The sequence below is a fragment of the Macrotis lagotis genome, chromosome 6 (assembly GCF_037893015.1).
Source record: "Macrotis lagotis isolate mMagLag1 chromosome 6, bilby.v1.9.chrom.fasta, whole genome shotgun sequence".
Lineage (NCBI taxonomy): Eukaryota > Metazoa > Chordata > Mammalia > Peramelemorphia > Peramelidae > Macrotis > Macrotis lagotis.
Window position 1 is genome coordinate 94,528,320 of NC_133663.1, and position 23,871 is coordinate 94,552,190.

General features: G+C 36.6%; 1 long non-coding RNA gene across 1 annotated transcript in view; it reads left to right on the plus strand.

Annotated features, from left to right (window-relative positions):
• The window catches only part of LOC141491749 (uncharacterized), a 37,301-nt gene extending 14,219 nt beyond the window's left edge, over positions 1-23,082 (plus strand). Inside the window, exon 3 of the long non-coding RNA XR_012469744.1 lies at positions 22,265-23,082. This is a non-coding gene — a long non-coding RNA (uncharacterized LOC141491749). The remainder of the gene's footprint in view (positions 1-22,264) is intronic.
• The last annotated feature ends 789 nt before the right edge of the window (positions 23,083-23,871 follow it).

Sequence of the window (23,871 nt, forward strand, 5' to 3'; positions counted from 1 at the left end):
TTTAATGCAATGCTACTAAATAAAGTTAGAGGAAATCATACAACAATGCTGACTGGTTCCATTGGCTCCACAAATTTATTTTTTCAATTGCAACTGGATCTTCATTGTCACTCCATGACAAACATTTGATTCTTCCATGACTGCCTTCCCCACAGTAACTGTTTGAAATCATCTCCTCCAACTTCCAACATTGCCTCTTCCCTTTATCCACTCACAGAGGTCCTCACATTCTGCTTTCTGGAGGAAATAGAGATCAGCCTTTGTTCCAGTAATGCTATTACTAGATCTGTATCCCAAAGAGATCACAAAAAAGGGAAAAGATCCACATAGACAAGAATATTCACAGCATCTCTTTTTTGTAGTAACAAAGAATTAGAAATTGAGGGGATGCCCATCCATTGGGGAATGACTGAACAAGCTGTCTTATGTGAATATAATGGAATATTATTGCTTTATAAGAAAATATAGATTTCAGAAAACCCTGGAAAGACTTACATGAATTGAAGCTGAATGATGTGAACAGAACCAATAGAACATTGTACACCTTAACAGCAACGTTGTGTGATTATCAACCATGATAGACCTAACTCTTTTCAGCTATACAGAAATTAAAGCCAGTTCTAAAAGACCTATGATGGAAAACACCATACACATTAAAGACAAAGAACTGTGGAATTTGAATACAGATCAAAGCATATTATTTTCACCTTTTTAAATTGTTTTTTACCTCCCCTTCTCGTGGTTTTTCTCTTTGCTTGGATTCTTCTTTCATAAACCATGACTAATATGGAAACATGTATAACATGATTGGACATTTATAACCTATATCAGGTTACTTGCTTTACTAGGGTGAGGGAAGGGGAGGGTGGGAGGGGAGAAATTTTACAAAAATTAATGTTGAAAATTATCTTTACATATAATTGTAAAAAAATAAATAATTAAAAAACAACAGAAAAAGAAACTAGAGACTATCTATTGTGATAGGCCCTCTTCTCCCATATTGAACACCTTATCGTGGTCTTCTTCATCTTCTCCCTTACTCCCTACATCCTACATTCAGGCAATGGCCAAGTCTTGTCAGTTCTGCCTCCCAACATATCTCCTGTCCATCTTTTTTCTTACATTTCCATAAAACCACCCAACTCTGTAGTCTCTTGAATAAAAGCACATCTGGACTATTATGAACGTTTCCTAAGTGTTCACTTTGCAGAATAGTTTCTAACCTCTTCAGTTCATCTATATCCTCTACATATCTGCCAAGATAAATCTTTCTCAAGGTTAGTTGAGAATATGGTATGTCCCTGCTCAAAGATTCTAAGGGGGGTTTCCTATTGCCTCTAGAATCTTAGCTTGGCATTTAAAGTCCTTCCCAGGCTAGCTCTGTCCTTCCATTTCTTTCCCAATGATAAAAATAAAATGATGATGATAATAATAATAATAATCATTGTTCTTATATAGTACTATATTCCACAAACCATTACCTCCACATCAAACAATAAAGATATAATAGTAATAATGGCATTTATATACCACTTTATACCCTTTATAAACCTTTCATTCTATCTTTACAATAACCCTGGGATGTAGGTGCTCTTATTGTCCCTCCCTCTTTTACAGATGAGAAAACTGAAGCAGACAGAGATTAAGTGAATTGACCAGGAAGACATAGCTAGTATGCAACCGAGGTCAAACTTGGGTTTTTTAGACTCCAGATCCAATACTTAACTAGTTCTTGTTAAGAATCCATAACCTTCTTCCAGGATCAGCTTAGATATCTTATGTAACAAGTGTTTCCAAATTACTCCACTTCTCATTGCTCTCTCCCTCTATAAATTATACCTATTATATTATTTAGTCATGTAAATAGTGGACTTCCCCAAGGGAATGTGAAGTCCTTGGTGAATTGAGCTGCACTGAGATCATCTACTCTACAGTTTCTTAACCTGGGGTACATGAATATAGAGGCAGAGATAAATGTAAATTATATACAGATAGATGGAGATGTAGCTCTAAGTGCAGATAGATAAAAATGCAAAAATATATTTTTGGTAAAATATGTAAAAAATTATATTTTATATAAAAATGGTAACATTGAATTTAATCAGTTTCCTATATAATCACTTGTATTTCACTTTATGTGTTTAAAAACATTATTCTGCAAAAGGCTCCATTGGTTCCATCAGATTATCAAAGAGGTCCATGAAACAAAGCAGGTTAAGAACCACCACTCTAGCCCCACATGTTCCTTTAGAATTTGGGGAAATTGAAACCCAGAGACATACATTAAAATTCATTTAACTGTGGCAAAACAGACTTCTCTCTCCTTTTTATATTAGGGCTTTGCATTTTGCAAAACTGCAAACTCACTTTAGCTCCTGAACTATGCAGTCCCTCCTCCTAGTACCATAAGAACTGGTTAGCTCATTTCTTCCTCATCTCATTCACAACCCTTCTCTTTGCCTACCTTCCTCACTCATTCTAGCCTGAGAATGAACCAGAGGTGGGAGCAAGTGGACAAGTGGACCTAGAGAAGAGCTTCCAAAAGGGACAGGACCTCCTTATTCTTCATACCCCTGCCCAACTGGAGGGTCACAGCCCTCAGCCTAAGCTCAGTATCCCCCTTTCTTTTTTCCTTTTTCTGAAAACCTATCCAGGGCATTCACCTTTTGAGAAATCATATAGATGCATGAAACTGTACTTTTAAATAGCCATTAAAATATAGTGTATCAAAGCATAGGGCTTTGTAGACATGAAGAGTATCTATGTATGTCAGTTGTACTTATGGTTGAAAATCTCTGGGCTCAAGGCTGAAACACTGAATAGGTATAAATTACCCATATTGTTCTGGGATTCAGCAATGTCTGAAAATTCAACTCCAGAATCCCTTCTAAGAGAAAAATAAATAAATAATGGATTTAATAAGTAAAAGATTTGCTGGCACTGCAGTTATTACATTTAAGAGCCTGGCCATTTTCATTTGCTGAAAAAAACAGGAATGAAGACTTTGAAAGAGTCTCTAATGCAATGGCAGTTTGATTTGTGACTTATCTCATAATACAATATCTCAGCTCTGTCTTAATTTAGTTCATTAATGTGCCAGCAAAGGGCAGTGGATGCAATTAAGCCCCACAGAAATATAAACAAACAGTGCCCTCTCCTGGATGCTGTTCACATTCTGTGAATCCCCAACCAGCATGAATATCGATGAGGGTCTAGGGACTCAGCACATACTGGTATCCATCACAGATGGCAGCTAGATACTGTGTTTATCATTAGTAAATCACCAGGGAAGGCAAGCTTTCCATAACTCACGGGAAACTTAAGGCTCTGAGGTTAAAAATAGCCAGGAGCATGCACCTGCTGATTTTGTCTAGAATACTGCATTCAGGTTTTCTTCTTAATGTCTCGATGGAAAGGCCACTGTGGCCATTGGTTTGCTTTCTTTTTCTGAGTGACTTGGAATATTCTTTCCAATGGAGGGTTATTTTCAGCTCTAGATAGATAGGTATCTGGCTCAGGAATCAGGTAAGTATGACCTGCATAAAGATAGAATAGTTAGAGTTGCAAGACTCCAAAATTTCCATCAGGATAATCTAAACTATAGTAGAAAAAATCAGGAAATAGAAATATAGTCAATCAATAAGAAAAAAGAAGGAAACAGCTGACCTTAAAGCCCAAGAATTTGGTCTTGTAGCAAAGTAGTTCATTCATTCATTCATTCATTCATTCATTCATTGCAGCTTCCCAGAGTCATATTTTCTCCTTCTAATGCCCATTCTGGGATCCATCTTATTTGCAAGGACCGCACATCTTACTCACTGAGGTTAGAGAGATGTAACCTAGGGTCTAGCTTGGACAATTGCACAAGAATCTCCTCATTGGAGGAAATAATGTTTATCTCATTATTTACTGCCTGGGAGTTGTTGAGCAATCATTCTCTCCATCAGTAAGAAGAGTCATATACAGACAACTAAGCTTGAGCCTTGAGCCTGAGACAACTACAAAACAACACCTAAGTTTAAGGAGCTTACATTCTACAGAAAGGGACTTAAACAACATACAAACAACCAAATAAATGTAAAATACCATATTTCCCTATGTACAAGACATACCCTTTTCTGGAAAATTTAGAGTCTAAAAACTGGGAGCATCTTATACAGTGGTTGCAGAGTTTTTTACTTGCATTTCCCACTTTTTCATGCTTGTTGTCTTTGTACTCATTGTTTACTGTACAACGTTTTGCCACATTCTGCCCAGAGGTGGCTCAGAAAAGATTTTTGCTCAGTATTGAATTCAAGTTCAAAGTGATCCAGTTTGCAAAAGTGAATGGAAATTGTGTTGCTGAATGTCACTTTGGTCCTCCTTCAACTGAGAAAACATCTGAGAATGACTACAGGAAGAAGAAACCTGACTGAAAACGCCCTGGTAGAAGGAGGCCATGAGAGGCAAGTCAGCCAAATGACCAGAGTTAGAGAAGGAATTGAAGAGCAAAGGGCCATTGGAATTCCTGGGTCCACAAAGATGGTTCAACAGAATTGTTGATGAAAAAGAAGTGACTGATTTCAAAGGAGGATACAATGGGTGCTTCAGGTTCATTAAAGGGAATGGACTGAGTATGCATCCATGCACCAGACTTGCAAACAGCAGAGCACAGGCAGGAGAGCAGTCAGAGCCTCACCTAAGACAGTGATTCGTCATCAAACACAGATGAGGATGAACTAATGAATAGGAGTTTTGACATGATTAAGAGTTATATGAATTTTATGATGAATAAAACTTGAATTCAATAACTTTATATAATACTTTTTTTTTCAAATTTCAAATTTCAGGTCCCAAAATTAAGGTGCATCTTTATACATGGGTAAATATGGTATATAAAATTGAATTTCTGACCAAGGTGCTGGAAGATAGAATTAGAAACAAGAAAAACTGGAAGGTCATTTGAAAAAGTGATACCTGAGCAAAGAACTCTTAAGAGGCAGAAGTAAGGAAGGACTCTACCCATGTCTAAAGGACAGCCTGCATGCATCGCAGAAGTGTATGAACCAATTGACATTCTCATAGGCATTTAAGAAACACTTGCTTGCATATGACCCACAGAGCAAATTAAAAAGATATGATTTTCCCTTCTCCTTTCTTCCCATCTGTGATTATTGAGAAGAATCCTTTCATAGACAAAAAGCAGAATTGGGTATAGGAGTCAATGCATTGTGAAGCTGTTATTTGTCCTTCCCTTTTCAAAGAGGACCATGACATCTTTGAAGTGAGCCCTCCCTCATTTAAATTCACTTGTGTTGTAAAGGAAATATAAAACCCCAGAATAAAGGAAAGTTATGAAAAGAGCGTCTAGAAAGATAGTCTACCAGAATGACTCAAAGTCTATAAAAGTTCATATGGTAGTGGGAAAATGGGAGGGAGATATAAGATGAATGATAGGACTTTGTACTGAAATGAACTGCTTCATCTCTTGGTCCAGGAGAAAATCAGTGAAAGTCTGAGATGGGATCTGGAGAGGGAAGTTATTGGCACCATCATTTTAATTTGGTCACCTGAAGAACACTACTGAAGAACAATACCATGAATTTATTGTGCTTGAAGTATGTTATAGTCATTTTTTTCTTTCAGAGTCTTTTAACTTCCCTGGAAGGCAAGCAGCATCCACTTTCTCCTTTATATCTCTCTCCATTGAGTTCTGTTCATATAAAATTTCAAGACGACGAGACACACACACACACACACACACGAAGCAATTTGTCTTAAGGTCATTCAGGATAAATAAAACTTCAACTTCATACAGCTCCATTCTCAGAAACATGTTCACCACAAACTCAGAGAGGGGAAAATGTTATTTATAAAGCCATATCTAGAAATTTTTGTTCCTGGGGAGAAGTCAGGATATGGTGGTAACAGGGCACAAGATCAAAGCCAAAGATATGATGCCTGCATATGAAGTTTAGAGAAAAAGAGTGTCTGGACTATCTGCCTTGTGAATGGGGAAAAGCAAACCTCACAAGGATGGCACCATGGCAATGGGCAGCCTAGGAACACCAAGAACAACAGATCATAGATGTGGACCTGGAAGGAATGTCAGAAAGAGGAAACAAGTGCAAAGGATGCCCTGCCCAAGCTTAGAAACAATAAATATCTGAGATTAGATTTGAATCTAGGCTATCTAACCTTAGGGACCATAAACTTTCTACTTGTACCATATTGCCATGTGAACTTCCAGAGAACTGAAACATGAGGGGACAGTGGTCATTAGGTCACCTTCCCATGTAGAAAGTGTATATCTCAAAGGGAGTAAAAATGTCCCACTAGCTGTTGGTATCCTGGAACAAATCTCCTTTTACCTGACTATATTTTTGCCTTAGCTCTTCATACTTTCTCAGAGTCTCCCTTTTATCTTCTAACATGGTTTGGATCTTGCCATTTTCCTTTATCTCATCACTGACTAACCTCTAAATTCTACACAAAAATAGTCTCATGTCTCACAAAAGTTGCTTACTCCAAGACTGAAATACAAGTAATTAATAGAACAACCCCCTAGAGGGATGTTTCCTCTAAAAACATCCCTTCATATCTAGTATTCAATGACTTGGTCTATATGTAGCACCAGAATATTAATAAGTGTTGAGATAAATTGTGATGTGACCAGGCCATATGCATTTATTTCAGAAAGACCTCTTCTACTAATAAGAGTTAAGATTCCTAATCTTATCAACATCTTGGTGAGTAAGATTTCTTTTTTTTATGTTTTAAAAATTTTTTTGGTGAGTAAGATTTCATCATCAGTTCAAGATCCTTTTAGTCCTTCTTAGTGTCAATCAATATAGTTAAAATATTTTATAAGGGAACTATTTTGATTAGCTATTGATTCCTACATTCTAGATGTTTTCAATGAAATTTTCAATGATTCAGACAGACAACATGAGTATAAAGACAGTTGAATAAACATTAAACAGATATATAAATTAAGTATTTACTCTTGTAAGAATAAGACTAAATTAAATTTACATGGAACATTTACCCAAAGCACTTATTCCTCTGTCTGAGGACTATTTCCTGAAGGGAAACAGCACAAAAAACTAGAAAAGTTTATATACAAATTCATATATACAAACTTAATTTGGTAAAGAAAAGATTTCTTCATACACTATACCTCTGAATCAGTTATTTACTTATTCACTTCCAAATTTAGAGAGTGGACTCCCAGTTTAGGAGGGAAAATTTCCAGATAAAGATTCAGGTAAGAGTGTTCACAGTTAAAATCATATCTTTTGTTCAGGGCTTGTGTGTTTGTGGGTAGGTGGGTGGGTGTTTTTGTGAATCTATTTCAGCCTACAATGAAGTAAATCTGTTCCCTTGTCCCATTGAAAGGACACCCCTCAGTGGGCTTGCTTTCTGCAAAGTGACTGACTGTCTCTACCAGCAGAGGGAGGGAGGTAGATGATTATAGTTTAAGTGGGAGAATACGTAGTGGATGAATAAAGACAGGAGTTAAGGAGAGGAGAGGAAAGAGAGTTCATGACTCTGCCTGCATTTCAGATCAGGTATTCTGATTAAAGCATAGTGGTTTATAAAATGGGGATTATAATTCCTTGTTAAAAGTCAGAACCTTTTCAAGTTCTTCCCCTGTGGCCATGAGATTGCATTTTATCCCATAGGAGAATGCCTGGCATAAATACTGAGCCCCAAGAGCTATAAGTTACTTTCCCAATCAGTGACCCCTTTAAATATCCAATTTTCCAAATAGTTTTCTTTTTTAATTAAATTAAAATTTTCCAATTAACAAGTCATTTTTCCTTCCTTCCACATCATTAAAATGAAATAAAAAAGTGAGACCCTTATAACAAGAATGTATATAATCAAACAAAACAAATTTCCTCATTGGTTATGTTTTAAAAAATATGCCTCATTCATTACTCTTAATTCATCACTCTCTGACAAAGTTGGAAAGCATGTTTCATCATCAGTTCTCTGGAATTAAGATTAATTACTGCTTTGATCAGAGTTCTTATAAATTTTCAAGATGTTTCTCTTTACAATGTTATTGTTATAATAAAATTTATTCTCTTGGTTCTCACTGTGCTCTGAATCAGTTCATACAAGTCTTTCCAGGTTTCCCTGAAGCTTTCCTCCATCATGTCTTTACAACACAATGATATTCTATTACTATTCCCCCACTGATGGGCGCCCCTTAGTTTCCAGTTTTACCACATATGACCTACAATAAATCAAATTATAACTTTGTAAAAGAAAGCAAATATTTTGTAATTTCTGCTTTGCACATACACATTCATGCATACTTACAGATAAGAAGACACTGAGTTTTGCCAATTCCACAGTCATCTTACTGGTTAGAAATTAAAAGATTTGGCAGACTAAAAATATGTTTATGGCATCCCTTTCTTCTTTTTTATCCTTTCTAAAAAGTTTTTAGTTTATAATTGTTTATTTGAAGCAAAGGTCCATAGTTCATTAGGGAAATAATTGTTTTCTAATGAGTGCCAAATTACTTAGGGAATTTTAAATAAGAATGTCATGTGGGGAGCCCACACAAAGAATGACCTTGTCATAGAAATAGCTTTGAACAAGCTTTATTGCTTCTCACAAAAGGAGAACAGCTAATGGGGGTGGAGCAGGGGAGAGAATAGTCTCAGTGTATAGACTCCAAGTTCATGGTGGGTAGGATGCAACAGGAATGAGGAAGGGATATGAGGAGAGAGAGAATCCACACTAGAGTCAGAGGCATTGACTTATATAGAGTTTTAGACAAAGAACCAACATCTACCCAAGTAAGAAAGCCCTATTTACTATGGGATCAATAAAAGGAGAGAATTTTCTAATTTGCCATAGAAGGAATGAAGACTAAGGGGCAGTGATTTAGAAAATTGCATGTGAATGGCTCCATTCCAACAAAAATCTAAAAAGAAACTAATTCTTAGTGCTTTGATTTATTATCTTGGCATACATCATGCTGGGAGGTGGTGGTCATAAACCAGTTTTCAGTGGTCAGGAAGGATACTGCTGACTTTCCTATGGAAAATATTCAAAATACTTAGCAAGCATCCCTGTTAGACCTAGCAACACTAGACTGGAGAAAATAATAGAAAGAGCAGAACTACATCCCTTAATAATGATGGGATTTTGCATAGTATTGAATATTGATTGATTGATTTCATTAGAACTGCACAACAATGTGAGACAGACACAATGGCATGAGGTATTATGCCCATTTTATAGCTGAGAAGCTGAGGTTAAACCAAAATAAAGGGGGGATTTGTCCCACAGATCAAAGGATTTAATTCCATATCTTCCTAACATTAAATCCACTCTCTAACAGTTTATTAATTTAAGGAAATAGGAGTTTCTCCCTCTGTCTTTTGGACACACTGCTGTGGTTTCTTCTTCTTGGCCCTTTGGAGAATTTTGTGGAGAAAGTTTTTTGGTTTTTTTTTTTTGGAAAGGCAATGGGGATAAGTGACTTTCCCTAGGTCACACACACAGCTAGGAGGAAGTTTTTAAAGAACTCTCTCTGAAGGAGGCAGCTTACCCAATCTTACCCTTGATAGTTTCTTTCTCTCTTCTAGTGAGTGAATTTTTTCTTTTTATTTCCTCCTTTATTACTAATGAACAAACCCCTCAGTCCCCTAATCCTGCTTCCTCTGATTTCAGAAATGTCTTTTAAGAATGGCTGGGAAGAGGCATCTATGTTGTACAGAGGATAGAGCACATCTGCCCTGAAGTCAGGAGGACCTGAATTCAAATCTGATCTCAAACACTTAATAATTACCTAGCTGTGTGACCTTGGGCAAGTCACTTAACCCCACTGCCTTACCAAAACAAACTTAAAAAAAAGAATGATTGGGGAGATTGTCATTGTTGGGGTTTTTTCCCCCATTTTTCTTAATATCCTATACTCACTGCCTGCTTGTTATTGCTAGCCAAGAGCAAAATTTGATTAACTCTGCAGGCTATACCTTATGAAACTACTATACATTAATTAAGCTGTTGTCTGACCACTGCCTGCCTGCCTTCTTGGATGTCCATAGAACTTTCCAGAGATGCAATTATTTTGAATCAATAATATAGTTCCTTTATGACTTTCCCATTTTGTGCTGAATCCTGATGTACTGAAGTTTGGTCCACTCCTCATGCCCCTTGTTGAGACCAAGAAGAATCCATGCAAATGAGCAGGAGCCTGCCTCCGGTGTGATTTATTACTCTGATTTCCCCATCCCTTCATTTCATTTGAATATTTGCAGTAACCTGCAAGTTGGACCCAACGCTCTGGAAGCACAAACAGAGGACTCTGTACTAACCAAGACATATTATTTACTGCTCGGTAGGCAGCAGGGGGATTGATTCAGTCAGGTACAGAGTGCTTGCCAACCAGCTGCTAGGCTTGGGATTGTTGGGTTAGAAAATCCATCAGAATTAAAGAGCAAACTCCAAAATAAATTGTTATCATTTCATCCGCAGCTTCCACCCTATATGGGACAAAGATTTGTTTACTGAAACATTTCTGTGAACCTCTTCTTAACAGCAAACAGTGAGGAAAGCACATGCCTGGGGTTATTTCCCAAATATAACAACTGGAGTCTGATGGTGTGATGTTGAGGGATGCTTTCGATTTCATCTGTTTTGTCTTAATTACAGCCTGGATCATTACAATCAGTTAGATCTCTTCCAGCTATCTCTGATCCCTAGAACTAAGCTTAGGAGATTTAGGATCAAAGAATCTAGCTATGGGAAATAGAACTTCATTTCTCTGGTGGAATGGTTTCCTACTGAATATTGATGGGCTTCCCATGCTCTGCTTTTACTTTGTGAGGTGCTCTTAGAAAAAAAATTCCTAGTTGCATGAATTATTTGCCAGAGAATATATGTAGTATGTAGTTGAACTCCTTTCATTCCTATGCTTTAGGGCTTTGCGAGGATATTGGATTTATGGGTGATCCAAAGTATTGTTGAAAGGTCAAAGCAGACTACAGCATATAACTATTGATCATTTATTCAAGAATCAAAGTACATAAGGAGAAGGGGAGTGAAAAGTTCAATTTAAACAATTGGTATAATTTACTGATACACCATATTATAAGAAAAAGAAAGGCTTTCAGAAAATTGGCTAGATCCATTTTGGGAAAATTATAGAAAATCAAGACAAGAAATGTTTATTGAGTTTTTTTTTCCTTTAGGGGTGGGAGCAGTGCATGGACTATGATATTCTACATGTGGAGAATGTACAAGTTATGAGATTCCCAGTCCATCAAAGTAGCAGAGATCAGGGGTAGCTAGGTAGTACAGTGGATAGAGCATCAGCCCTGGAGTCAGGAGCACTGGTCTCAAACACCTTGGACTGTGTGACCTTGGGCAAGTCACTTAACCCCTTTGCCTTGCAAAAACCAAAAAGAAAATTAGTAGCAGAGGCATTCAAATCTTTCCTTTAAGCAAAGTATTGCTATTATATTTGTTTTACAGATGAAGAAACTTGAGAATTACATGTATATATATTTTGCCCCAGGACAACAGAGCAAATCTATGTCAAATCTGGAATTAGAAACCAGAACTTTTTTTAATTTTAAAATTAAAATACTTATCAATTATAAAGCATTTTTCTCCCTCCCACCTTTTTCCCCTCTCCCTAGGGGGAAAACATAGGAAAGAAAGAAGAAGAGAAGGAAGGAAGGAAAGAAGGAAGGAAGGAAGGAAGGAAGGAAGGAAGGAAGGAAGGAAGAAGGAGGAAGGAAGGAAGGAAGGAAGGAAGGAAAGGAGAGAGGGAAGGAAGGAAAAAGAAAAGGAAAAAAGATGGAAGGAAGAGAAGAAGGAAGAAAATGAGGAAGGAAGGAAGCAAGGAGGAAAGGAAGGAAGGAAGGAAGAAAAGGAAAGAAGAGAGGAAGAGAGTAAAGAAGGAAAGGAAGAATGGCAGGAAGGAAAGAAGGAAAGAAAAAAGGAAAGAAAGAAGGACTAATCTCTCCTCTGGAGTTTATTCTACCTCATAATTGTTTCATATTTTAAATGAGGTATCCCAGAAACATTTCAGACTCAAAACTAAATAAATTATCTTTTATCTCTAAATCTTTCCTTCTTCCAAATTTCCCTATTTCTGTCAAAGAAATGACCATCCTACCATCTCCCAGCTTCAAAACCTTAGCATTATCTTACTCTCTTCGCTCTCTGTCACTTCACAGAGCCAATCTTGTCAAATCTTGGCATTTCTACCTTCATACCATCCCCTGTATCTGACCCTTTCTCTTCACCTACACGGCTACCACCTTGGGGCCCTCGACATCTTTTCTTTGGTTACTGAAGTAGCCTTTTAATTGGTCTTCATTCTTTAATGTTTGTTCATGCCAGTCCATTCTCCACACTGTCATTGAAGTAAATTTCCTTAAATACTGATTTGGCCATTTGGCTCCCTTACTCAATCAATTCTAGAAGTTTCCTTTTGACTCTAGGACAAAATATAAACTCTTTTTTAGTTTTTGAAGTCCTACAAGCAGCAAAATGGCATTGTGGATAGGGTACTGCACCTGGAACCAGAAAGACCTGAGTTCAAATCTAACCGCAGACATTTATTAGCTGTGTAACTCTGAGCAAGTCACTTGAAAAAAATCTGCCTGTTTCCTCAACTGTAAAATTGATATTATAATACTAGCTCAGGTTTGTTGCAAGGATCAAATGAGTTATCTATGAAGCAAAATATAGGCACAGATGGACTCATTCAATTGTATGCTCATCCAATGGTATGACATGACCTTAACCAAAGGCATTTTTTTTTGTTCATGTTTAGCTGCATTAATAGGCCAAGCTTATTGGAGTAGTCATGGATCTCAAAGAGGAGTTCAATGCAATAATATTATTCACAAATGGGGACAGATTGAACCCCTCTCCATATAGGAAGAATTTCAGAATTTATTCAGGACACCCTCTTTAATTATTTCCTTGTTTTAGATCTCTCGTGACCTCATCTTCATTCAAGATGAGACATTGTAGTGTTGTATCAAGAGTGGTAGATTGGGAGTAAGTAGAGGCCACGTTTCATGTCCCCTCTTATAGCACTTAAGCGCTGCGCGATAGTAATCAATTAACGTAAACACTTCAAATATCAGTCTCCACATCTGTCAAGCAGGGATTCATTTTACCTTAGCACCAACCATAACAGACGTCATGAAGATCAAGTGAGTAAAACACATAAAGCGCTTTGCAAATTGTAAATTGCTATACAAATGTTAGCTATCATTATTCATTTTACCAGTTGGGACATCACCATTAACACCAATTAGCATAACACAAACAAGAGGAAACTGGCACGTTGTTGAACAAATCAGGAAAAATGAACAGGGCTCTTGGCTGCCAGAAATGTATAGTTTAATACTGAGTCTAGTAATATCAGTGTATGATAACATTCTAAGATTTGCAAAATACTTTGCAAACAACCTGAGAAAAATTAAATAAGATAATGAATGGAAAGCAATTTGCTAACCTAAAGGGCTATATAAATGCCAGTTATTATTATCATCATCATCATTATTATTATTATTATTATATATTAACAATATTATTATAAATAATAATATTAGCCTATAGTCATCAGGTTTGCATTCTGGTCGTGATTTCATTCCTTAAGCCTTCTACTATGCTTCTGCCGAGTTCAAGTAATGTTTATAGAGCAATATAGCAGTTTGTTGAGGCAGCTAGGTGGTACAATGGATAGAGCACTAGCCTTGGAATCAGAAGAACCTAGGTTCAAACTTGGCCTCAGACACTTAATACTTAACTGTGTGACCTTGGCCAATTCACTTAACTCCATTGCCTTGCAAAAATAAAAAAAATTTAAATATAAAGGTATGGTTGTAAATGTTTAACAATCAGACTGTGGGGAGGGTTAGGAGAAATGCATGCACAGACACATTTAAGTTTAATCTGTGTGATTTATACTTTCTTAAGTCAACAAGCAACAAAACAATAAGTCTAGAAATTACATATGGTGATTGCTGATTTCTGAGGCATAAATGCTTTCAATGAAAAATCAGCTCAAAGGTGGCCAGACAGAGAATACTCAGTTTACATGAGTTCATTTTATCAGTGACTTGCTACCTGCATTTTTCTGCTCCCCCAGAGCATGATCTGTATTTAACAGTATTTAACAAATGTTTAGTGAATTAAATTGTGGTAGAGAATGATATAGTAAGAGTGCAAAGTACATTAATCTTGGGTTTGGGTTCTGATAAACTTTTCAACTTTATTTAACTCGGAAGAGCTAGATGGTACAGTGGATAGAGGAATGGATCTAGAGTCAAGAACCCTGAGTTCAAATCCAGCTTCAGCTACTTGTCTCTATGACCATGGACTATAATAACCTATCTGCCCCAGTTCCCTCATCTGTAAAATGAGGATAATAGTAACACCTACCTCAAAGGGTTTTTGTGGGAATCAAATGAGATATTTAAAAAGTACTTTACATAGTACTATTTAAATGACTCAGAGTAATTATAACTGTAATTGTTATTATCATATCTATCCAACCTCTTCCTTCCTTTTGTAGTCTTATTACACATTCCTCCTTACACATTCTGCAGCCCAACCAAACTGATTTTGATTTTTGCTCATATTACTCTCCATCTCCCATCTCTGTTACTTTGCCTTGGTTGTTCATTTTGTCTAGAATGTACCCAAGAGCCACATTCTGCATGAGGTCTTTCCTGGTTCTTCCCCCTAGATGCCAGTGCCTCCCCCTAAGTTATTGTGTATCTGTTAAGTATGTGTTTTTAATACATATTTATATTGGCTCATATTATGTAGCCTCTTAAAATGGAACCCTATTTGCTCTTGTATTAATAATCTAAACACCTATCACAGTGACTGACATATAGTAGTTACTTAATAATGGCATGATTTCCTTTATTTTGCATATACCACTCCCACTCCATTCCCCCATTGTAAGCTTCTTGGGGGCAAGATTTTTTTTTTTTTATCCCCAGCACCTACTACAGCACCAAACATACAATGGTTTTTCGGTCCTTCATTTTTGAAGAAGATCCCATCAGGGAGGTGATATCAAGACAAGTACATAAATTGGATTTGAGTGAGGGGATGCTGTGCTAAGTCACTAGCCTCAATTTCTTCTCCAGTTCCATCTGGGTTCAGTGACCAGATATGAAACAGGACAACTGGAGATGGCCCTGGATGGGAGGCAATCAGGGTTAAGTGACTTGTCCAAGTTCGCATATCTAGTAAGAGTCAAGTGTCTGTAGCTGGATTCAAACCTCCATCCTCCTGACTCCAAGGTCAATGCTCTATCCACTGTGGCACATAGCTGCCTTCTGACATATAGTAAGTATCTAAAAAATACTTATTGATTGAGTACTTTGCCCTAAATAGTATTTGGTCCATTATTACCACATTAATGGAATGTATAGGATGCAAAGATGATTAGCATTTGTAGTGAGAGAACTTGTTGAGTTTTTTAATGAGCTGTAGTGTTTTAATGAGCTTAGGGTTTACATTTTTACCCAAGTCTCACATGGGGTTCCAAAAAGCTATAACATGCCCAGAGCTATGCCTCAAAAACACTGTCTCAGCAGATTGACTAAACCAGGTTGAGGTTCATCAGTAGGCTTCAGATCTGTGGGTGAATTAGGGGGCTGTCTATCCCAAATATGTGAAGACTTCCCCTGGCAGAAGAGCAGTTTGTTTCATTGGTCATGAAGGTAAGTGAAACAAGAGTTGCAGAGCACTTAAAGCTTGACCAGTCATTGAAGACACCAAAATCATCCCCTGCATCCTGGGTCATTGCCAGTTGTCTTGACTTTTGCCCCTGGACTTTGATGACTCAGGAAGAGAAAGTAAGATGGACAACTTTGTGCAACTCTGCCTCAGTTCAATCCAATTCACACAAGTCAGGATATCACAGGGGATGTCATCAGTCTTCAAAAAACAGAGGACAAGCAACAAATACCCCATTTAGGTTCATTGATTGAACTATGGCTAGTGTATACTCGAGCCACACACTTATACTTGTCTTTACAAAGAAAAACAGATTCAGAAAAAAAGGTAACCAGAACTGAGAGAGAAAAATAGAAAATGATCTAATATAAGTAGAATTTGATTCCACTCAGGGAAATCTTTGGAGCTTCACAGTTCCTAAGGGAGAAGCCAGGTAGTCTGCACCTCATAAATTATCAGACAATTTTTATTTATGTTAAGCAGCACTACAATGCTGTTGAATAAATTTAATTGATAATGAAAATGAGGTGTCAGTGCTTCTTATTGATGACTCAGAAGTAAATTATGAAATTTTAAATAAATCATTTCCCATTCTATGGAGCTTTCAGTTTTTTTTTTCTGAACGCGCTGAGCATTAATTTTTTTTTATGAATTAAGAAACTGTGACTCCTAGAACCTGGCGTGACTTGTCCAGGATTGCACAGCAAGTAAAATGTCTGAGTAAGCAGTCAAGTCCCAGTTTCCTGAGTAAAGGATTCTTTTCGATTATCCTATACTCCCTCTTGGACATACCTTTTTAATTTCAGTCATTGCTGAAAATTGGAAAATAATTGAAAATTGATGTTACCCATTCTTGACCAGTTAAGAGAGCAAAGTCCTGCCTCCCATTGCTTACTTGATCATGTTTTTCACTCTCAGTTCTCCCTAGAAATGCATATTATATAGAATAAGATGAAGGAAGCCTCCCTTAGCCATTCAGTAGGGATCCATTAGAACACTTCAGTTGTTTTTGCAGATTGAATATGTTTCCATGGAAATAAGAATTAGGAGCCAAAAACTGAGAAGTTAGACTTTTCCCTAGCTGCTGGATACTAATGGAGAGCCACATTTTTAATCAGGAAAGAGAATCTCTATACCTTTTATCTGACACCTTTTCCCCCAACCTCTGCCTTCTAGGTCCTTTCTCTATTGGTGACCAAGTAAGCATTAAAATTGTCAAATCATGTTTGTTTACCACTAGAAAGAAAGGAGCTACTGCCTATCTTGGAAAGGAGAAGAGAAGAAAAGACAGAAGTGAAAATCATTATCTATTCCCCACACCCTTGCTGAGAATTGATATGAACACATCTATGATGTGAATAGCAACAATAACAGCAACCAAACCTAACTTTAAATTTTAGAAAACACTTTCTTTGAAACCACACTATAAAGTGGGTGGTGCATGTATTGTTATTTCCATTTTGCAGAAGGCAAAACTGAAGTTCAAGGTCATGCAACTAAGTACCAGAAATTGGATTTGAAGTTGTCTCTCCTCATTCAAATCAAAAGATCTTTCTATTACATTATACTTTAAAAACAAAACACAGAAACCAAAACTTATATAATTATGGATATCACCATGATACAGATGACCTATTGAATACAAATGAGCTCCATGAATTAGGTGTCACTGCTCATGTATATTCTGCTGGGTATAGAATCTCATGATTGAGTTGCAAATATACTTCCCCAAATTATGTAAAGCTTTAGTAATGCATATCCATTCATCTTGTGCAGATCTTGTCCATGTCATCCCATCTAATACCAATAGAGCTAGAAACCCTCCTCTCAACATTGAATAGATAATAATGGACAAGTTTCAAGCAGCATTAATTATTCCCTATTTTTTCTGTGACTGGTTCATCTTTTTTTTTTTCTAATCACAAATGACTCTGATGATGCCATTTTCTCTTGATGCCTTTTTAGAGTTGGAAAGGACAATAATACCCACTGAACTCATTCATCCTCTCATTTGACAGATAGAAAATGGAAGCCACAAGAAATGACTTACCCAAGATCACAAAGAAAGTAAGGGGAGAAGTGAGTGTTTGAGCCCAGACCAACTAATTCAAAATCCAATGCTCTTTCCAGATTATTACCTAATTTTCTTTTTTAAAATTAATTTTCCAATTATATGAAAATATAGTTTTCAACATTCTAACCCTAATTTTTAAGGCTTTTTTTTGCAAGGCAAATGGGGTTAAATGGCTTGCCCAAGGCCACTCAACATTTATTTTTGTGATTTTTCTCCCTCCCACCCTTACCTCCCCCATTCTAAGATAACAAGCAATTTATTACAAGTTATACATTCACAATTATGTTACACAAATTTCCATATTAGTCATATTGTAAAAGAAGAATTAAAATAAAATAGAAAAACATACAAGAAAGAAAATAAATTTTAAAAAAAAGTAAAAATAGTAAGCTTTAATATAGATCCAGACACTATAGTTCTTTCTCTGGATGGAGATGGCATTTTCCATATAAATCTTTTAAAATTATCTGGCCCTCTGTCTTGTTGAAAAGAGCTAAGTCTTTCATAGTTGATCATCACACAATATTGCTGTTAAGGTACACAATGTTTTCTTTGGTTCATCTCACTTCACTCAACATCAGTTTATATAAATCTTTCCATATTTTTGTGAAATCCATCTGCTCATCATTTCTTATAGAACAGATCTTTGCCACCCTAAGATCCTGTTGACTTGTTTATTCTTTGGATATTTTCTAGTAAATATGAAACGAAGACAGTGGCATTTATTTTTTCTTCTGCTCACAAACAGCAATTTGCCTTTTCTTCACAAACTTTGCTAGGGTTATAGTTATACATGAGGGGGGGAAATGGAATAGCCTTGTGGAGTCAAATAAATGCATAGCACACAGCACTTGAGTTATTCAAGGGGTTTCCTTTTCAGGAGGAGTGCATATATAGGAAATACTCTCTCAGAGAAAGTTATTCATGGCTTTTTCCTTTTCTTATGTTTCCCATTTTTTTACATTCTAGATCCTTTCACAAATTCAATGGTCTAACCCTAATAACCTACTTCCTCTTCCTCATGGATGAGATGCCATCATCCATCTTTCTTGGCACTGGACTGTTCCCCATTTGTCTAACCTTTGCCTCTTAGAATTTCTGGCTTCTTTTAATACTCAGCCCAAAAACTACCTGGTTCAGGAGACATTTCTGTTTTCCCAAATACTAGTGCAATACTGTCTATTGCAACTTCCCCACTATTTAATCTCTCTGAATCTGTTTCTGTCTCTATCTCTCATCTCTCTCTGTCTCTCTTTTTCTCTATTTCTCTGTATCTGTCTAATATCTGTCTGTCTTTCTGAATTATTATAAATATATTGTCTCCCTTACTAAAATGTAAGGTCCTTGAGGTCAGCTGCTGCTTTTACTTTCTCTTTGTATTCCAGTACTAAGGGCAGTTCCTGATACAGAGTGAAGGGTGAATAAATGATTAATTGATTCATTTTTAGCTTCCTTGAGAAGTGTTACTCAAAATTCCAAAAATTTCTAAAAATGTTTTGAAATGAAAATGGAAAGACCAATAACAAAATCTGAATCCTATGTACTTAAAGCGGTCAAGCTTTACCCTAAAAAAAGAAAAGAAAAAATTTACCTGCCTCCCTTATGGCAGTGAGGAGGGAGTGTGAGTCTGGAACACTGTATATACTGTTCAGATATTTGAATGTGTGAGCTAATTTTACTGAACAGTTTTTTTTACATTTTCTCTGTTTTTATTCTTTGCTACAGGGGATGATTCTCTGGGTAGAAAAGGTAAAAGGGATATATTTGGATATGAAGGGAATGTAAAAAATAGAAATTGTCAATTGTTTCTAATTTAAAAGGACAAGTTTATCATGATAGGAAGGTTTCTCTCTGACCAGATTTTGCATCGTGGTACATATTCTCTTAAGACAAGCCAAGAAACCTAATCTGGATGGAAAATGTGACCTAGTTAAAAGGCAAACTCCACCTCATTTTCTCAGTGCCGCGTCTTGAACATTGGCATTGAGAAATACTGATAGCTATACCGAGTGAGCTCTATTACCCCTTCAGGGAATCCATCTTGGACTCAGTTCTGCTTAATTTCTGCCTCTTGCAAAGGTACATTTAACATCTCCAAATGTTACCTCCTGATTTTACCTCCTATGCTAATGGATCAGCCAAAGCCCTGAAGGATTTTTTTTTAAAAAATACTTTATATTTATCAGAAAACAAACACACTGAGAGCTCTGAGCTCATCTGCACTGCTTTGAATAACATGATAACTAGGGAATACAGATCGACATTTGTTCCTTTGCACATTTTGCATTTTTGCACATTTGCACATTTGCAAGGGGAATATTTCCCTCCTCCTGAGTGTTCTCTGTTTTGTCACTACCTGATTGTTACATATGGGCAAATTGAGGTTCCCAAGAAGTGAAAGCCTTACCTGTTTGGATTACTGAGAGATGGAAGAGAGGGGCAGGCCAGGATAAATCAAGAGAAGAGACTTTGGAGTCAGAAGAATCTGAATTCAGACACTTAATAATTACCTAGCTGTGTGACCTTAGGCATGGCACTTAACCCCATTGCCTTGCAAAAGAGAGAGAGAGAGAGAGAGAGAGAGAGAGAGAGAGAGAGAGAGAGAGAGAGAGGAGAAGCAGGAACCCCCCCCCCAAAAGACAAAACAGACAAAAGAGAGATTGGTGGAGCACAGGTGTGAAGTCGAAGGGAGAAAGAGAAACAGAAATCTGGCCAGAGGAAAACCTGGATTGTTCAAAGCAATCTTGGCAGCATTTTCAGAAGTAGTAAATGAGATGAGCAAAGTACATCATGGGTCCTACATAGAACCAGTCACACTTGTACTGAACATTAACTCAGCAGGGGAGACCAAATCTTGACAGCATAAAGCACATTAGGGTCAGTAGACTTTCTTCTGAGGAGACAGGAGGTTAAGCACTAAAGGACACTCACTTTAGGAGAAGGTGTGTTTCTTGGGACTGCGCTTCCTCAGTTAGATACTGAGATTAAAGGAGATTAGGAGAGAATATCTCAGGCTTAATCTCCAATATAGTCTAGTCACCCATGTTACCTGTTCTGCAAGTAAATAAGAGTTCTTATATCATCATTCTTTCAGGAAGTGCCCCACAATTGCTGCTCTAGATGACAAAATTACTTCCTTGTCTCCTCCCTTCCAAATAGCCTATGACAGTATGGAGTTGGTGCTTAATGATTTGTTAATGAAAGAAACATCAGCACAGATCATCTGTAAATCATTTTTTGTTTGGAATTTTATTTTTTCCTTAAGCAAAAAATTTCTTTTTTATGAGAATTGTTGGAAATTTTGTTGCAGAAAATCCATTTGACAGATGCAAATCAGCAAGTTGTTTTGAACTTAAATTTTAGAAAGCTGAACTGTCAAGGGAGTTGAATGATGAGTTCATGGCCCCCTAGTCAGAAATTGTGAGCAACATCATTTGAACCCAGAGCTTCCTCTATTGGATCAGTCCAGCTAACTGGCAGTTACATTGTTTTTCAATTATGTTTTACTTGAAATTTGTGTTTACTTGCCATCTCTGAGCACATACCTAATAAAGAGATAGACCAGAAGCATATTGGATATATATTTCCTTCTCTTTTTTCTTCAGAGAAGAAAGGGATTGCAAAAATTGAACATTATATTACATTCTCAGATCTAATAATGATAATAGTTATTATTACTATAACCACAATAGTTAACTTTCATGGTTTGCAAAGGACTTTACAAATATTATCTCATTTTATCCTCACAACAAACAAAATTATTACCCAGATGCAGATGAGAAAACTGAGGCAGATAGAGGCTTAAGTGATTTACCCAGGGTCACAAGAACTAGGAAATATCTGAGACTGGATTTAAACTCAGGTCTGCCTTGTCTACAAGTCCAGTGCTCTATTCACCATACAACCTAGCTGATAATGGTCATTGCGTTGGTTGTTTTTGCTGAATAGTGTTTCTGTTGCATGAAAAGGTTCAGTCTGCAAGGGGGCAAGTATATTCAGTAATGACAACAAAGTAGAAACAAAAGTCATTGAAAAAATTAAGCAGCACAGTAGAAGAAAATCATGGTCTTTGAAACTGGGCACAGAAATTTACAAAGTGGCTTGGCCCCATCTAGACACTATAAAGGTTTTGCTAATAGACCAGAATTCCTGTGTCTCTTAAATTTATCTTCTGAGCTGGTGAACAAGAAGGGAAAAGTTAAAAGTACCAGACCATAAAGTTGCAATCTATGGTCTTTCTGCTGTGAATGGTAAGAACATGGAGGGAGATAACTGACCTATGGGGGTGGGGTCTGTAAGAAAAGAAATTCTCTTGCTTGGATGATCTTTATGTTATTGCTTTTTCCGTTAACATTTATTTTTTTCCCTTCAGGTCTCAAATGAGAGTGGTAAGAGGCCCAGATTTCATCACTGGGTACAGGTTACAGGCAAATTGACTTTCTGATATATTATTCTTTTCAGGGAGTCAGCTAAAATATGCCAGTTTGGGGGCATGTAGTACGAGATGATTTGAGACCAGACTCTGAGAAGAAAACCAAGCTCCCTCATGCTTCTGAATGATTTATTACTGCTTGAACCAGATCTAGCTTTCCTGGAAAGCTGTACTTACTGCTAGTCCAATTGAGTCTGTCAGGGCCAAAGCTAAAATTATTGATGAAAGGACTGAGGACCATATTTGAGAAGTTTATTCTTTCACAGTGTGATTTCTCGACTGGCATACGAGTCACCGGCTCACTACTCAGCCTAACAGTCACACACTGGGGTTGCCTCAGGGAGGTCAAACCTAGTACCACGGCCAACTCCAAGACACCAGAATCTCATAGTTGAATCCCTAAAGCCCAAACTGTCACTAAAAGGCAACATCCAAGTCATCTTCATTATTTTTATCGTCTTCTAAGAAGCCCGACCTATCTTACTCATATCTTCTCTGACCTCTGAATTTCTTTGTAGGCAAGAGAATCAAAATGGTTCTGCTTATATCACTTGTCAGAGACCCCTGAGCATGGCAGAGATGGAGTAGAAGCAAAACTAATCATGACAACAATGTACTGATTTAAAAGTGAAAGGAGATAAAAATCAATAGAAATGAAATAAATGGAAGAAAGCACAACCCTGATAAACATAACTCAAAATGTGAATGGATTCAGCAATTCAGCAAAACAAGAGTGACAGAATGGATAAGAAACAAAATCCAGCAATTTGTTGAATACAAGAAGCAAATCTGAAAACACAAGACACATTTAGAATGGAAATGAGAGACCAGAAGAAACTTTGCTATGTATTGGGTGATTACAAAAAAAGTAGGCATTGCAATCATGCTATTAGACAAAGCAAAAATAAAAGTTGACAATTTTGAAAAAAGATAAGCAGAGAAAATCTGTTATATTTAAAGGACACACACACACACACACACACACATATATGTATATATACATATATATATATGTATGCCTGTCTATACCAAATAACATGGCATCTAAAGTAATGAAGGGAAGGTAAGTTGGATTATGCAAAAAAAAAAAGGGAACAGTAGCAGTTGCATTAGACTTTAATGATACTTTCTCAGAACTGGACAAATTAACAGAAAAATAAAAAAGAAATTAATAACTAATAATCTATTGGAGAACATACACCTAAAATACTTATGAAATATTTTAAATGGTAACATTAGAGTAAATGCACCCTTTATAAAAATCAACCATATGCTAAAAACATTAGAGAAATCATAGTTATATGTAAAAATCAGAAATAATAAATGCATCATTTATAGACCATACCATAGTAAAAATAGTATTAATACAAGTAAAAAGAAAAATATACAAAACTAAACACAGGTTTAACAATGACATACTGGAAAATGACACATAAAAGAAAAAAAATCACAGAAAAAACAACTATGTAAAATAGAATAACTATGAGACAACTATGAGAGAAGTCCGGTTTCTTATTTGATCAGATCATTGATGAAGTCTGCTCTGGAAGAAGCAGTGAGAAATATGTCTTTGCATAACATTCCCTTCACTTTAATCAATGTAATGTGCATGTCATGTCATCATTCACTTGATGTC